The 15,485-nt window shown below is 45.1% G+C and overlaps 7 non-coding genes across 7 annotated transcripts; 4 read left to right on the top strand and 3 right to left on the bottom strand.

Moving 5' to 3' along the window:
- Positions 1–2,418: 2,418 nt before the first annotated feature.
- TRNAA-UGC (transfer RNA alanine (anticodon UGC)) lies at positions 2,419–2,491 on the bottom strand. The gene has a single exon. It is a non-coding gene; the product is annotated as a tRNA-Ala (tRNA).
- Positions 2,492–5,293: 2,802 nt separating this feature from the next.
- TRNAA-CGC (transfer RNA alanine (anticodon CGC)) lies at positions 5,294–5,366 on the bottom strand. The gene has a single exon. It is a non-coding gene; the product is annotated as a tRNA-Ala (tRNA).
- Positions 5,367–8,009: 2,643 nt separating this feature from the next.
- Positions 8,010–8,082, bottom strand: TRNAA-AGC (transfer RNA alanine (anticodon AGC)). The gene has a single exon. It is a non-coding gene; the product is annotated as a tRNA-Ala (tRNA).
- Positions 8,083–14,004: 5,922 nt separating this feature from the next.
- On the top strand, positions 14,005–14,077 carry TRNAA-AGC (transfer RNA alanine (anticodon AGC)). The gene has a single exon. It is a non-coding gene; the product is annotated as a tRNA-Ala (tRNA).
- Positions 14,078–14,560: 483 nt separating this feature from the next.
- TRNAA-UGC (transfer RNA alanine (anticodon UGC)) lies at positions 14,561–14,633 on the top strand. The gene has a single exon. It is a non-coding gene; the product is annotated as a tRNA-Ala (tRNA).
- A 106-nt stretch (positions 14,634–14,739) lies between these two features.
- Positions 14,740–14,812, top strand: TRNAA-UGC (transfer RNA alanine (anticodon UGC)). Its single transcript has one exon. It is a non-coding gene; the product is annotated as a tRNA-Ala (tRNA).
- A 110-nt stretch (positions 14,813–14,922) lies between these two features.
- On the top strand, positions 14,923–14,995 carry TRNAA-UGC (transfer RNA alanine (anticodon UGC)). Its single transcript has one exon. It is a non-coding gene; the product is annotated as a tRNA-Ala (tRNA).
- Positions 14,996–15,485: the final 490 nt, after the last annotated feature.

Below are 15,485 nucleotides of genomic sequence, written 5' to 3'. Positions count from 1 at the left end.
GCTGGATGGACACGATCAAGGCCGATCTAGAGATCGCGAAGGCAGACCCGACACACGTGGCAGACAGAGAGGTGTGGAAGCAGTACTCAAGGACATTAGCGGACCTCGCCCGAGCGCGAGACAAACGCTGAAGAAAAAGAAGAAGAAGAAGAAGAAGAATAGGACAGGGACGAATCCTTGGAGGAGAGGCAGAAATTGGAGAAAGGACTCCCTAGGGATGGAGCAAAATAAAAGAGAATGTCTGGAGAATGCAAGCATCGATCCTGCTACCTCTTGCATGCTAAGCAAGCGCTCTACCATTTGAGCTAATTCCCCAGCTGTCTGTCTGGTAGTATTCTTGCGCAATTCCCCAAGAAAGAAAGAAGCCAAGATAACATGGAGAAACTGACAGGAGAAGGTTGGTGTTCCATGGTGAGAGCACAATCTAACCAACCTACACCAAAGGAAACTCCTTGAATCAATACATCTGGAGCTTCAGAGGGATGCCTGGGTTAGTTCTAAGAGGTACCCCTCCACCTCTGGTGGATCTGGCAAAGTGGGATGTGGGGATCCGGTCACCAGGGCAATGATGGCTAACCTTTTCCGCACCAAGAGCCCAAAGCACAGGTGTGCACCCCCAAAATGCAATGCACGTGTGACCCCTGCGCATGTGTCCCAACCACTGTGCATGGATGTGTGACACCTGCATGTGTATCCTGCACATGCATGTGCAGCCTGTGTGCATGCACCCCATCCCCCAATGCATGCATCCTCATGCCCTGTGCTCCCCATCCCCTCGCATCTCCCCATGTCCCCCCACATCCCCCATGTTTCCAGTGCATGTGTGTGTGACTCCCATGCTTGCACCCCATTCCCCCCATGCATGCATGTGTACCCCCGTCATGTGTGGGTGGTCCGTGCCTGTATGCCCTGTCCCCTTGCTTGCACCCCACCTCCACACATGCATGGCAGAGGCCCAAAGACTAGCTGACCGGTGGGAGGCACGAACATGCATGTGCAGCAGAGCTGAGCTGGAGTAACGGCTCGGGTGCCTACAGAGAAGGCTCTGCGTGCTACCTCTGGCACGTTTGCCATAGGTTCGTCATCATGGCACTAGGGGATAATCATTAAACCATGTTTAAGAAAGGGTTAGGTGACACATTTCCAAGGTAACATGCAAAGCAAAAGAGCTTTTCTATAAACCTACCAGATACGGTCAGAATCCTGCTCAGATGCTGCTTCCAGCTATGAAAAGCAAAAGCGCTCTACCATTTGAGCTAATTGCCCAGATTCTGGATAGCATTCTAGCACAATCTCCCAAGAAAGAAACCAAGATAACACTGAGAAACTGAAGTAGGTTGGTGCTCCATGGTTGCAATCAATAGAATCAATAGATCTGGAGCTTCAGAGGGATACCTGGATCAGCCCTAAGAGAATCCCTTTAAGTAAAGGCTGAAAAAAGCCTCCACCCAGACTGCCCCCAACTCTTTAGGGTTCAGCATTTACTCCAAGTCAGAGCATAACTTCAATCTTTCCCCCAGTTTCCAAGTGAAACTCAGCTGAAGTGAGCCAGGTCCTCAAGACGGAAGGGTGATCTAAGAAGTATTATTTTATAAAGAGCTGGAGGTTATTCAACAGTCGATTATGTCCCTTTGATGTTTCTTCCCCATATTTTAATTGCTATTTAACTTTTTGTTTTTCAGCTTTGGAACTCAGTGTTCACTGGCTGTTGACAAAACTGACATTTTTGACCTGAGGACCTCTAGCTCTCAATGTAACTTGCACTGCACTGCACAGCACAGCACAGCACAGCACAGATTAGTTTCTTAGCATGTTGTCAGAGGCTACCAAGTTTGTTCATTTTTTGTCTGGGACTGTGGGAAGGAAGACAGAGAGACGGGGGGGAGGGAGGGAGGGAGGGAGAGGGAGGGAGAGAGAGAGAGGAGAGAGGGAGAGAGAAATTATAGTAAGGGTGGAAGAAAGGCAAGGCTAACATTTAAAGGTTCATATTGATTAATAAGAAATTGTCTTCCCCTCTTCCTCCTCCTATCCCTTTCCCTATCATTTCTCCTCTTATATGGAAATGCCAGTCCCAATCAGTTTTCTGAATGTCCTGAGAAAAGTATAAATCTCTGATTATATACAAAGAATGGAACTGACACTGCAGAGAGAAAGAAAGAACAGAGGGTTGTTGTGGAGATAGGTTGGAAAATTTGTTTGGAGATGCCAGTTAGGCTGGAAGGAAGGGTCAAGCAGGGCCCTAGCTTGGAGTTATTGCTCAGCTGCAAATAGCACAAGCTTGATTTGCCCCAAGATCCATTTCTGAAGCCTTATCTGGTTGTTCCCAGGACAAGTCAAAAAGTCTGGTGAGATTAGTATAACATAAGTGATAGGCAATAAAATTAATGTATGGATCTCAAAAACAAGCAGAGAGTTGGGTGGAGAATGTGGGCATCGATCCCACCACCTCTTGCATGCAAAGCAAGCGCTCTACCATCTGAGCTAATTCCCCAACTACATTTCAACCTTGATTTACCATGTTACAAGAATCCAGGACAGGAAACAGAAACTGAGAAGATGAAAATAATCCAGTGATATAGCAAAATAAATGTTTGACTGGAGAATGTGAGCATCAATCCCACCACCTCTTGATTACAAAGCAAGCACTCTACCATATGAGCTAATTCCTCAGCTCTGAGCATTCTTGAACTACAAAACTGCATGAATTCAGGAGAAGAAGCAGAAACTGAGATGATAAAATTAGACAACAGCTAGTTAGAGCCACTAGAAGGGACCAAGATACCATCTGTCACAGTTATGTGACAGGTGTTTTGATCTACCTTGATCAAGCTCACAGCTGTGAGCTTGGCCATATGAGTTCTGGAGCATACCAACATGTGAAATGCCAACCTACAATGCTTATTATCTATCGGACCCTTGAGATCTGGCAGGCCTTACCCTGTTAACTTTCCAAAGAGTCATGAAGACCTGGTTTTTCCCCTTTGCTAGGACAGTAAGACTGGAGCATGGGAGACATATAAAGAACAGTTGCTGGAATTAGGTATGCCTAGTTTGGGTGTTGGCAACCCATGGCTCCAGAGCCACATGTGGCTCTTTGGGCCCTCTGCTGCAACTCCCTGTCCCATTACTGGCTGGCCCCATCCCTCGCCCTCCCCTCCCTTGCCTGGCCTGAAAAGGTAAAGGGTGACAGCTGAGGATGGAGTAATGGCCAGAGCTGATTCTCTGGCACCTCACTGTTGCTGGAGCTTCTTCCAGCCTTTGTTGGTGCTGAGTGTGCCTCGGTCGCTTGGGGAGATGAGCAATTTGCTCTCTGCCCTGAGATACTGGCCTTATCTGGCCATGACTGATGCCAGCCTCATTAACATGAGGGCTGGCAGGGTGGGAATGGGATCCGGGAGGAGGGGACGATGGAAATGGGGATGGGCCCACAGCACCCAGCCACAGCTTTAAGAAGCTCAGGCAATGGGAAAAGAGGGCTGGCCCCGCTGAACCTCACCCACCCACCCCAGGGGTCAGGATCGGAGAAAACTCGAGTGCCCTTGTCAAAGATGCTTTCCCGTCAGCTGGTCTCCCTCACCTCTCTCTGTGTGTCTCTCTCTCCGAAAGCCGAGGCTGGGCCAAGCTGGTGATGTCTCCTTGGGGCTTTTCACTACTCTTTTTCTTTCTTCTATTTGGAAATCTGGGCTGGTTGAGGAATAAGCGTGAGCCACAGCAGAGCCTCCTCCCCTCCTCCTCCTCTCATGACCCCAAGCAGGAAGACCCTCCTCAAGCGAGTAGCCACTGCCCTGCATGCACCTTTGTTGTTCTTTGGTTAAGCCTGGCTGCTCACTTGAGGAAGTCCTCTACCCCCATCACTAGCCTACAGAGGAGAACTATAGTGCTGATCTGGCCCTCAAAGAAATCCAGTTTGATATCCCTGGTATAGGGTCTTCTGACTGGGCCAGGGGGTTGGACTAGAAGATCTCCAATGTCCCTTCCAATTCTGTTATTTTGTAAATCCTGTAAAAAAACTGTACAGATGAATGGATCTTGTTGGTGATTTGGATTCTTGGTTTTTCTTTATTGTTTGTTGCATTGCTCTCAATGTTTTTATCCCTATTTTAACTACCCAGAGTTGTATGGCAGTGTCGGGCTCCAGGCATTATACTGTTTATATCAGAGCCTGCCAGCTCCAAAGGAGCTCGATTGGAGAATGTGGCTGTGGGAAATCCCGGTGCAAGCCTCCCTGCCACCGATGACATTGATGAGGTGATGGCCGGCACTAAACTGAGATTCAGCGTTCAGTGTCCAGGGCTTGGTGACTTTACATGTAGCCTTAAAGATCAGCTGCGAACGGCTGGGAGTTGGGGAGACGCTGAGGCACAATGACACGGGGTGATAGGTGTAACGGAGGAAGCATGGAATGGGTTGAAGTACAGGGTGAGAAAGGGTTTATAGGTGGCGTTAGAATAAGGATGGAATGATAGCCCAAGATTAAAGCTCAAGAGTGAAGCACGTGGGGTAATTAGACTCAGGCGGATTTTAGGAGGTAGATGCGTGTAGCAGGGGGCATGGCCACAACTATAAACAACACTGGGAAACAGATGCTCCCAGCACTAACCCTGATCAGCTTCCTGCCATTCTTGTTGCTGTTTGTGAATAAAACATGCTCTAACCACCTTAACTGTGAGAGTTGGCTTGTTTATTCTGGCAAATCTTCGGGATCCTAGAAGACCGGCTGAGAGACAGAAGATGACTTTATACATCCTTTAAATAAAGAAATAAAGTCCTCTAATAGCATGGCAAAAAAGGATAAAGGTTGGTTGGACAATGTAGGCATCAAGCCTACTACCTCTTGTATGTTAAACAAGCATTCTTCCATTTGAGCTATTTATTATTTATTTATTTGATTTGTCAATTGCTTACAAGATAATAAATATAAGGATACATAGTTATGAATACATGAAATGAATACATATAAGAAAAATAAAAGAAACAATAGGATGGGGCGGTAGGCTCACCAGTGCACTTATGCACGCCCCCTACAGACCTCTTTGGAAAGGGGTGAGATCCAGTGGTGGGATTCAAATTTTTTTACTACTGGTTCTTGAACATGGCTTAGTGGGTGTGGCAGGGGAAGGATACTGTAAAATCTCCAGTCAGAGGTCTAAAGAAGGTGGGCATTGATCCCCACCACCTCCTGCAAGCAAAGCAAAGCTTCTGCACTGCCACTAATTCCAAGTCTAGGAAAATATGCAAAACTCGTCTTCATGAGGATCTTCTGTATGAAAGCCAAAACTGAAGAGAGACTAATTGGAGAATGCAGGCATCGATCCTGCTACCTCTCGCATGCGAAGCGAGCGCTCTACCATTTGAGCTAATTCCCCAACCACTTGTCAACCTTGTTCTACCAAGTTACAAGAATTCAGGACAAGATGCAGAAAATGAGGAGATGAAAATGGTCTAATACTTTTTGGCAAAGGAAAAATTTAAAAAATGGACTGGAGAATGTGGGCATCAATCCCACCACCTCTTGCATGCAAAGCAAGCGCTCTACCATATGAGCTAATTCCCCAGCTACAAGCAGCCTTCATCCACACAAACTGCAAGAATTCAGGACAAGAAGCAGAAACCGAGGAGATGAAATTAGATGCCAACTAGTAAGTCTGCTAGAAATGACCGAGATACACCTAGCTCCATTTACCTGGGAAGAGTTAGATTCAGGTGGATTCAGAGGAAGTGGACAAGTTCCTCACAGCTGTGAGTTCTGGAGCTGTGCCAGACTTCAGGGATGCCAGCATGGGTGCCTGTGAGGGTGAGGTTTCTCTCATCAAACTGGCAGTGGGTGCGGAGGGCTGGAAATGAATTAGCCCATCTCCTTTTAGGTTTCTGAGACTGTACAACCTTTTATGACCCTTTGGGGAAAGGGATGAGCTGAGCCTAGCCTTGGGAAAGTGGGGTGTAGGAGAGTGGTAAGCATTTCAACTTTGCTGTAGCTGCTTTTCCCAAGATCAGGCAGCTACCTCAGCTTCCCTTCTGTCTTCCTCTCACTCATCATCATTCATGCTCTGTCATTTTGCAACTGGACCACTACAATGCATTCCACATGGAGCTGCCCCTGAAGACCATACAGAAGTTACAAATAGTACCGCACGAGGCAGCTTTGGTGCCTCTTGATTTGCTCACGTTGCACTATTGTTATGCCACCTGCATTGGCTGCTGGTTTCTCTCCGGTGCAATTCAAGGTGTTCCTTATCACCTTTAAAATCCTATCTAGCACAGGGCCAGGACCATCTCTCTCTGAGGTGTCTGCCCATTCTGTAGTTTGGATGGAGTAGATCTTAGCCATGGTTCTGTGAAACCTAGGTAAGAGATTGAGAACAGATAGGTTTGTATTCTTTTTTCTTTTTCTTTTTATTGTTCCTAGTAGAGTAACTGGCAAGCATAGTTAAACTGAACAAGGTTAGCACTGAAATCAATCATCTTTCAGTGTAATTTATCCCTTCACTCCACCCACCTAATCACTGTCTATCTCTGCCGTGCACTTGTGTCCCAATTGCCCTATTAACACTATAATTCTATGGTCTACATCGCATACTACTAACTAAGCCACGATTCCCAACTACCCCTTACTCCTCCCGTTCTTGCAGTTGCTCTCACTTGATTTATTTACCCACCCTGCCAAAAGCTGTCTTTATGAATTTATTACTATGATGTTCTTCTTCGTTAATGCTGCATTGCTGATGGCGGGTATGTAACGAAGTGTTTGTATTCCCCCCTCATCAATCTAAACTAGTCAGCGTGCAGACATCATCTGGTAGGAATGTTTGTTTTTGTTTTATCTCCTTCAAGCCCTTAATCTTCCAATGCTGTTGAGCGAGTTGTTTCATGAAGCCCGACAGTAGGTATTTCCCAGATCAATTCCCTTAAGTGTTGCTTTCTTGTGGGTCTTATAAAGTTATGAAGACTTATGACCAGAGGGGGTATTCAGCAGGTTCTGACCAGTTCTGGAGAATTGGTAGTGGAAATTTTGAGTAGTTTGGAGAACTGGCAAATATCACCTCTGACTGGCCCTGCTCCATCTATTCTCTGTGTCCTGAGTCCCAGCTGATTGGCTGGGTCTTCTTTGGTTGCCCAGAACAGAAGAACGCAGCTGCAAAGCAGGTTAGTGGAGTGGGGAGGGAATGGAGATTTTACAGTATCCTTCCCCTGCCATGCCCACCAAGCCATGAGATGCCCACAGAATCGGTATTAAAAAGTTTTGAACCCCATCACTGCTTATGACTTATGAAGTTCCTAACCCTAACCCTGCACACCTTCCCCTTGAGACCTGGCAGGCCCCACTCCCTTAAGTAACCTTCCAGAAAGCCATGCAGAGCTGGCCATGCATTGCTGTTTCTGTTTTTAATCACTGTTGTTAGACACCCAGAGTCATGTGGAAGAGAATGGATGATCATATAAATACTTTACATTCAGAAATATATAAAAATAGTCTAATAAAGTGGCAAAAAGGGGTTAAGGTAGATTTGGGCATCAAACCTACTACAACCTCTTGTGTGTTAAGCATTCTTAATCAGTGGAACAACTTGCCTCCTGAAGTTGTGAATGCTCCAAACACCGGAAGTTTTTAAGAAGAGATTGGGCAACCATTTGTCTGAAATGGTATGGGGTTTGTTGCCTAAGCAGAGGGTTGGACTTGAAAACCTCCAAGGTCCCTTCCAACTCTGTTATTCTATTTCTTCCACTAGAGCAGATCTTTTAGCAATTAGGGTTGTTGTTCCACCATTTCTCAAGAAACACCCACACAGAAAAGTGTATGGAGAATCACAGGGATGGAGTGGGGTGGATCTTGAGGAAGGATGCTAAAATCAACCAAAATCCTGCCTAGTAAAGATAGGCATTGATCCCACCATCTCTTGCAATCAAAACAAGAGTTTTGCATTGCCATTAACTCCTGGTCCAGGAAAATATGCAGAACTTGCTTGCAGGAGGATTTTCTGAAGGGAAGCAAAAAATGAACAGAGATTGACTGGAGAATGCAGGCATCGATCCTGCTACCTCTCGCATGCTAAGCGAGCGCTCTACCATTTGAGCTAATTCCCCACTTGGCTTTAACTTGGAAGAATCTTTACCCCCAGTTTTTTGGGTGAACTGGAAGGATTAATCCAGACACTGAAAGATGAAGGGTCCTTGATCATGAGTGGGATTTTACCATTTCAGACCGGTTCTATAGAACCGGTTGTTATGAGTCTGCGCAGTTCAGAGAACCAGTAAATTGTGCTACTGTCTGGCCCCAACCCTTCATGGCCTGCCCATTCACCCCACCCAGTCCTTCCTCATCTTGCCCACCATTACTAACCTGTCTTCACCCACCATTGCTGCCTGCCTTCCACCAGGGCCTTGATCTCCCTGGTTGAGTGAGCCTACAAGCAAGCCCCAGTTGAGTTGACTACTGGGCCGGCCTAGGCCACTGGACTGTCTCCCCACCCTCCCTCCCTGGGCTCACCTGGCTTGCTTCACCATGACCTAGCTAGCTAGCTGACCCCCACCAACATGGCCATGTCTATGCTGGCTGGGTGGGGAGGGAATGGTCTCCTCTTTCCCCTGGCCAGGAAGAAGCCACACGGCTGTGTCTGTGTCTGTGTCCACAGCTGTGTCCGTGTTGGCTGGGGGAGGAAAGAACAATCTCCTCTTTCCCCAGGCCAGGAAGAAGCCGTGTGGCTGTGTCTGTGGCTTTGTCTGTGCTGCCTGGGGGAGGAGGGAACATTCTCTTTCTCCCCCTGGTGCTGCTGGATCCGACTGGGGGAATGCCCCAGTGTGCTCTGCTGCCGCTGCCTCTGAAGCTGCCCAAGGAAATTTGCCACCACTGGCATATTTCCAGGATGCACAGCCACCTCTCTCTCCATGTGTGTGTGTGTGTGTGTGTGTGTGTGTGTGTGTGTGTGAGTGTACGCGTACGGAGGAAGTATCCCTTGGAGCAGGGGTGGGCAAACTATGGCCCGGGGGCCACATCTGGCCTGTTGGTCTTTTTAATCCGGCCCGCCAAAGATTGGTACAGAATTAAAGTTTGATGTGAATGATTGAATGACAGCATTCATTTGATTTTGACTTGTAATGACAGGCATTTCGACACCAGGTGGCGGCCCGTCTGTTAAATTTTAAAAGTCAATGAGGCCCCCGAGCCAAAAAGTTTGCCCACCCCTGCCTTGGAGTGACCCTTCTCCTCCTCCTCTCATGACCGGCAGCTGTGGTGGTAGTGGGGTGCACATGCATGGGGAAACACTCCTCCAACCAGTGCTAAAGCACAGAAAAAACAGGTGCGGGGTGAGGGAGGGAGAAGAAAAAGGAAAAGCTTGTTTTCTTTCTTCCTCCTTGGCTAAGGTGGAGTTAAATAGGAAGATTTTTCATCATCATCACCACCACCACCACCATCATCATCATCCCCTAGTGAGGCACTCTCTTGACATGGCTGTGGGGCTTTTTGTGCTCTGAGGAAGATGAAAGCTATGCCACAGGTTCAACCACAGAGGTCTCATCAGAGGAATCAGACAAAGAGTGTCTCTCCCATTAAAAATAAGTTGTTGCCTGGGTTAACAAGGACACACTAGATACCAATAGCACTTAAACCTATATAGTGCTTTACATATAGTGCTTTAAACTTATATAGTGCTTTACAGCCTCTCTCTAAGTGGTTTACAGAGTCAGCCTATTGCCCTCAACAATCTGGGTCCTCATTTTACCAACCCTGGAAGGATGGACAGCTGAGACAACCTTGAGCCTGGTGCATTCTAACCATTGTTCCACCACAGCTACATGTTGGAGTTCCTGGACATCTGATGAAAAATGGGCTATAGGACTAAGGGCTGTTGGCTGAGCAACTAGGGCCAGCAGCTGAGGAACTGTTGAAATAAAAGGTGCTTACCTATCACAAATATACAGTGATTGAAAACAAAGCAATAATGATTTGTTATTACAGATCAAGTCCAACAAGAAGATGATATTTGAAACGAATGCATAGAAAGAACAACATCCAGAATCAGAAATAATAGAACAGAGGCTAGCAGATCAACATTGATTTATAATACAGAATAAAGTATTCACAAAAGCAGAATTGGAAGAACTCCAAAGGTCTACCAAGGCAAATAAATCAAAGTTTTGCCAGAAGTAACTCAGACTATAAAGGCAGACCAGGGGGCAGTAGAGAAATCCAACAGAGCTATAGAATTATTTCCATTTCAAAACCCTTTCTCTGCTTCAGAAAAAAATAAGGCTCTCTGACTAAAGAAATAGAAGAACTGAAAGAAAGAATAATTGAGCATCTAGAACAGCACAAAATCATCAGAATAAGGCTGCTTGCATTGAAGCTTGTTCCAAAGACACAGCTAGCATGAGGATTAAAAGTTTTTTTTCCCCAGAAAGAAGAAAAAAAAAGAAAGAAATCAAGTAATGTACAGCACAGCTGCAGTTGTAACTAAATAGTTGGGATGCAAAATCAACAAAGAAGAAATTACAAATAATAAACATAATTAACATAAAACTAAAAGCCAAATAATGGGCCACCAAAATGGAAGATCAAACTGGAAGATAAATTTATTTATTTTATTTTTATTTATTTATAAGTATAAGGTATAAGTATAAACATAGTTATGAATACATGAAATGGATACATATAAGAAAAAAACCCCAATAGAACAGGGACTGTAGGCACGTTGGTGTGCTTATGCATGCCCCCTACAGACCTCTTAGGAAAGGGGTGAGGTCAATAGTAGACAGTGTAAGGTTAAAGTTTTTGGGGTCTGGGGAAGAAACCACAGAGTCAGGTAGAGTATTCCAGACAATGACCATTCTGTTGCTGAAGTCGTATTTCCTGCAATCAAGTTTGGTGCGGTTTATCTTGAGTTTGTATCTATTGTGTGCTCTTGTATTGTTATGGTTGAAGCTGAAGAATTCATTGACAGGTAGGACATTGCAATATATAATTTTATGTACTATACTTAGATAGGACCGAAGGGGGCCTTATTTTTTTTTGACCCCTGAAAAATCAGCTAGACCGTCTTTTCGGGGGTGACTTAATTTCCTCCCTCACCTAGAGCGGCCCATACGCATGTACCTCGCTGCGAGGCTGCTTCTATTGGCCAACGAAAGCTCCCTGAAGGCAGAGTCCCCAGCTGCTTCAGGGTGTGGTGTGGCTGCCCATATCCCCTCGTCTTTAGGCAGTCTCTTTTGGGTGATGGAAGCTCCCCAAATGCAGTTACCTGACACTTCGATCAGCCGGTAGAAGCAGCCTCGGGGCAAGTGCACACACACACTCCCCTCTCCCCGAGGCCGCTTCTACCAGCTGATCGAAGTGGCTGGTGACTGCACTTGGGGAGCTTCCATCACCCGAAAGAGACTGCCGAAAGGCAAGGGGACAAGGGTAGCCATGCCACGCCCTGAAGCGGCTGGGGACTCTGCCTTCAGGGAGCTTCTATTGGCTAACAGGGTATTCTAGCCTAGGCTACCTGAAGGGCAATCCTAAAGGCAAGTTTTCTCCCCATCCCCCCGCCCTTCCCCAACTTTTCTCTTCACCTCTTGTAGTTCTAACAAACGATGTGAGAAATGGCAGGGAAACGCATGGTTTAAATAGGCCTAAATTTTGGGGGTGGGGCTTAATTTCACCTCATGCCTAGAAATCATGCTGGGCCTTCCTATTGGTGGAGGCCGTATTGTTGGAGAAACATGGTAGATTTTCTAGGTGTAGAATTTCAAATCAGGTGACATAAGGTATTCTGCAATGAGTAGAGGAGTGGACAACTCTTCTTGTGAAATATTTCTGGACTTTCTCAACTGCATAAATATCAGATATGTAATGTGGGTTCCAGACAGATGAATTGTATTCAAGTATTGGTCTAGCAAATGTTTTGTACTCTCTAGTTAGTAGTGTGATATTACCAGAGAAAAAGCTACGTAGGATTAGGTTAACAACTCAAAATGCCTTTTTGGCTATGTAGTTACAGTGGGTTCTAGCACTTAGATCATTAGAGATGAGTATTCCAAGGTCCTTGACAGAATTTGGATCATCAACAAGGTTTTGACTATTCAGTGTGTATTTTATTTTCTGATTTTTTTTTTTGCCAATATGTAAGATAGAGCTTTTATTTGTTGAGATTTGAAGTTGCCATTTGTTTGACCATTCTGATACATAGTTGAGGTCTTTTGAAGGGTAGCAGTATTGTCTGTGGTGTTGAATAGCTTTACATGGTCAGTGAAGAGAACGCAGTTGCTCTTAATATGATCACAGAGCTCATTTATGTAGAGTATGAAGAGAGTTGGTCCTAGAACACTGCCTTGGGGGACACCACTATTGACAGGTACAGAATTTGATAGGACACTCCCAATTTTGACCATTTGTTGTCTGTTTGACAGGAATGCTTCTATCCAATTATGCAGCTGCCCAGAGATACCATAAGATTTTAGTTTTAGGAGTAGTTTGTCGTGCACCTCTGAATCAAAGGCTTTATAGAAGTCTATGTAGATTGCGTCTATTGCTTTGCCCTGATCGAGTTGTGTAGTCCATATGTTTTTGCAATGTAAGAGTTGCAGATTACAGGATAGTTTTTTTCTGAAACCAAATTGTTTATTAGAGAATAGGTTGTTTGTCTCTAAGTGGAGGATAATGGATTGGTTAATAATTGATTCCATGACTTTACAGGTGATGCAGCATAAAGAGATTGGTCTGTAATTTTCAACCAGGCTGGGCTCTCTCTTTTTGAAGATGGGGATGACCGGCGCTTGTGACCATAGTTTTGGCAATGAGCTGGTCCTGAAAGATTTTTCAAAGATTATGTTTAGAGGTTTGGCTATGGCAGTGGATAGCTTTTTTAAGAAGTAGGCACATATTCCGTCTGGTCCAATAGATAGAGATGGCTTTAGATTGCGCAGTGCTCTTTCAACATTGTCTTCTGTAAAATCGATATGTATTAGATCATTGTAGTTGTCTGTGGTTCAACTAGGAAATACTGGGCATGATCCATTGCTGTTTACAAATACTGAGCCAAAGAATGTGTTAAAGATGTTGGCTATAATGGGGTTGTCGTTGCAGTCTTTACCATTAGGTCCTATTAGGGGTAGGATGGGCCTTGAGTCTTTTAGTTTGTTGTTTACAAATTGTAGAAAGTGCGGGTGGAATTGGTGCGTAGAAGGTTTTCCTCTTGTTTAATGTGACAATTGGTGCATTCAGTCTTTATCTGGTGGCATAAATTTTTGTATCGGCTTTTGAAGTTGGCAACATGACTAGATTTGTTTTTCTGCCAAAGTGATATCTTTTTGGATTGAAGCTTCCTTATTGTTATGGCTAATCTGTTTTTTCTGGTTTTGGGAGTTGTCTTAGTTTGCTTCTCCCTTTGTTCAGTTTCCATCCATTGCTTCTTGTTTGCTTTCTGGTGCTTTGGAAAACACATTGCCCACCCCCTTTCTGGCAGCCCCTTAAAATCCTATTGCCTATCATGCTCTTGAGCAAAGCATGCGAGCCATTTCCTCCATTCAATGGTCCATGAAAATACATCTATAGTACGTAGATAATAAAGTCAAAAAATGGTGAACAACATTTTTACAGAACTGTAAATTTGAGGCTAGGTATGACAAGGAATGGCTGGGGGGGGCAGGTGATGCACCCCTTGACGTGAATGACATTGAGTTGGTCACGCCGACCCAGTCACAGGACCACCAAGCCATACCCAGCCAGTCACGCGACCACCAAACCACGCCCAGCCAGCAAGCCACACCTACAAATTAAACCATGCCCACAGAACCAGTTGTTAAGAAATTTGAATCCCACCCCTGTCCTTTATGGTACGTAGGTGTGGTTTATGTGTATGTGCCTGTGAATGGCTGATTTGTCAGAATGCCAGGCTTCCAGGAAATCTCTAGCATTTTTGGATTTGGCTTTTTCTCTAACAGAGAATAATATTATAATTTCATTTCCCCAGCTCCTTGAAGCTTATCCTAAATCCATGCAGTTTAGCGGGTGAAGGATACTTGATGTCTGGGGAATTAGCTCAGATGGTAGAGCGCTTGCTTAGCATGCAAGAGGTAGCAGGATCGATGCCTGCATTCTCCAGTCAATCTCTTTTCACTTTTGGCTTCCATACAGAAAATCCTCTTCCAGGCAAATTGTGCATATTATCCTAAATGTCTACACTGTTGCAAAGAAGTCCAGAGAAACAGCTGGGCATTAGTGGCAATACTTGCTTTGTTTGCAAGAGAGGATGGAATGGGTGTCCATCTTCTCTTGATACAACTTTTCTTGATTTTACCATCCCTAAAGAAGATCCACCCCAGCCCACTCACTGTGATTCTGCATAATAGCTTCTAGGTGGCTCTTTCTTGAAAAACGAGGGAGCGGCACAGCTGGGATATGGGGCAATCGGCTGAAATGACAGAGCACGTGCTTTACATGCAAGAGGTAATGGGATCAGGACCTGCGTATTCCAAGAGAAACATACATCACATTTTGCCAGTTTATTGGACCACTTTTATACATTTAGTTTCTGCATCTTGTCCTGAGGTCTTGCAGTTTGTTGCCTTAAATCTACCTGGTGCGGGGGAATTAGCTCAGATGGTAGAGCGCTTGCTTTGCATGCAAGAGGTGGTGGGATCGATGCCCACATTCTCCAGTCACATGTTTACTTTTACTACATTGTTAGATTATTTTCAGCTCCTCAGTTGGTGTCTCTTGCCCTGAATTCTTGTAAAATGGTGAATGAAGGTGGCGAGATAGTTGGGGAATTAGCTCAGATGGTAGAGTGCTTGCTTTGCATGCAAGAGGTGGTGGGATCGATGCCCACATTCTCCAGTCACATGTTTACTTACTTTTACTACATTGTTAGATCATTTTCAGCTCCTCAGTTGGTGTCTCTTGCCCTGAATTCTTGTAAAATGGTGAATCAAGGTGGCTAAGTAGTTGGGGAATTAGCTCAGATGGTAGAGTGCTTGCTTTGCATGCAAGAGGTGGTGGGATCGATGCCCACATTCTCCAGCTTATTTTTTCTCTGTTTATCCCACCTCCCCCCCAATCCATACAGTAATTCAACTTCTTTGAATCCATCTGTACACTTTATTTTGTATCTGCCTTTTTTTTAATATGCTGTGGGAAGTACCTCTGAGAAGCAATTGGGAAATTGTTCACCCTGTGAAAACAAGCAACCAGAGCCACTCATGAAATCAGTAATTTTATTGTCTACCCCTTATAAGAATCTCACCAGAGTGCTTCCATTGCCTTGGTTACAACCAGACAAGGCTTCATGGATGAGTTTTGGGGTAAGTCATGCTTATGCTAGTTGTAGCTGCACAACAATTCCAAGCTAGGGACTCATTTGACCCCTCCTTTCAGCCTAGCTGGCATCTCCACAACAATTTTCAACTTTTCTCTACAACAGCCCTCTGCTCCCTCTTTTTCTCTCTGCAGAGTCAATTCTATTGTACTCTTCCTTTGTATGTAGTTACCTGTCATGGATTCACTCCTGGAT

This window comes from Pseudonaja textilis, chromosome 2, assembly GCF_049901715.1.
Source record: "Pseudonaja textilis isolate UNSWEBS1 chromosome 2, rPseTex1.2, whole genome shotgun sequence".
In the NCBI taxonomy this organism is placed as follows: Eukaryota; Metazoa; Chordata; class Lepidosauria; order Squamata; family Elapidae; genus Pseudonaja; species Pseudonaja textilis.
Note: the sequence above shows the minus strand (reverse complement) of the source record. Positions and strands in the feature narration are given on the sequence as shown.